Below are 1,282 nucleotides of genomic sequence, written 5' to 3'. Positions count from 1 at the left end.
TCGAAGTGGCTTCGATTGTTATATGCTCTTCGGGATATTTTGGAATTTCTACCTATGTCGATCTCTCCACTCTTCGCAATTATACTGACTTTCAAATCAGGACTGCTTGGATTCAGATTATTGGATTGGTTCCCTTTTTTGAGTTTATTAAGTGTGCGCATCATGAAGTAGGGGTTTTCCTCGGCCTTGTTTTTGTTATTGGCCTGCGCCTATATTTTAAACTATTCGTAAAATCTTCTCTCTCTTTTCTGTTCTTCTTCGTCGAGTTGCCACTTTTACATGTCCTTTTTGTGCTGGTCGGCCCTCATTTGGCTCTTCAATTCCTCTCGATATGCGATCATCTTCTCCTTATTCTCTTTCGGCTGGTGGCTCGTGCATATCAAGCAGCCTCCCCCTAATATTATGAGCATGCGACTTCTCTTTACTGAGATGCGAGCTATTGTTCTCGAAACCATCAAGAAATGATTTATTTTCTTTGTGGGCCTTCTCAATCTGATCAGTTTTATTGCGATTCGCCATTGAATAACCTTCATATTTGTTGTTGGTGTTTGTAGAAGGAAGCTGAGGTGCCCGGTTAAAACTATAAAGATCATACGCATTATTATTTTGGGAATAGCTGTTCACATTGCGATCTTCGTAGTTCAAAGTTGGGAATTGAGGGAAGTTGTGAGACTTCTTGGATGAATGAGTTGGGTTCTCGAAGCGGTTGTAGTTTAGGGCTGGCTCGTAGGAGCTGTACATTTTAATATCGGTATATTTATTAGCTCAGTGCTATTCTGCAATGACAACGATTCTGCTATGACAGTATTGTTATTTCAGCAATCACTAATTTAGCATGCGCATATAATAAGGCTCCTCCTCTAATCTCATGTGTTCCTCTTTGCTCAAAGCAATAGGTACTTCCGAATTAAAGTATCACGAGGCAACGATGGAATAGCGTAATTCAGTTTGTATGACAAAGAATAATAAAAAAGGTCCTACCGAGATTTGAACTCGGATTATTGGATTCAGAGTCCAATGTGCTAACCATTACACCATAGGACCAGCTTACCCCTCGTTGATAAATAAAATACTTATACCATCATCACCAACATTCCTCTATATATGAAGCTCTTTTCTGAAATCAATATTAATTTGCATGAAAAATAAATTATCTTAATTATACAGATCCTGAACAAACCAAGAATAACGAGCTAGAGATATTCATTCGAATAAAATTACTATTTGATAGTATTTTATAAGCAATGATTCAGAAGATGAGCATTTCCATACGTAGATTGGT

At 37.9% G+C, this 1,282-nt stretch overlaps 1 non-coding gene across 1 annotated transcript; it reads right to left on the bottom strand.

The window, feature by feature from the left end:
• Positions 1-972: 972 nt before the first annotated feature.
• On the bottom strand, positions 973-1,044 carry TRNAQ-CUG (transfer RNA glutamine (anticodon CUG)). The gene has a single exon. It is a non-coding gene; the product is annotated as a tRNA-Gln (tRNA).
• Positions 1,045-1,282: the final 238 nt, after the last annotated feature.

This window comes from Brachycentrus maculatus, unplaced genomic scaffold (assembly GCF_059751285.1).
Source record: "Brachycentrus maculatus isolate JH-2025_06_01 unplaced genomic scaffold, ASM5975128v1 h1tg002319l, whole genome shotgun sequence".
NCBI lineage: Eukaryota > Metazoa > Arthropoda > Insecta > Trichoptera > Brachycentridae > Brachycentrus > Brachycentrus maculatus.
This window is presented reverse-complemented; position numbering and strand designations above follow the sequence as displayed.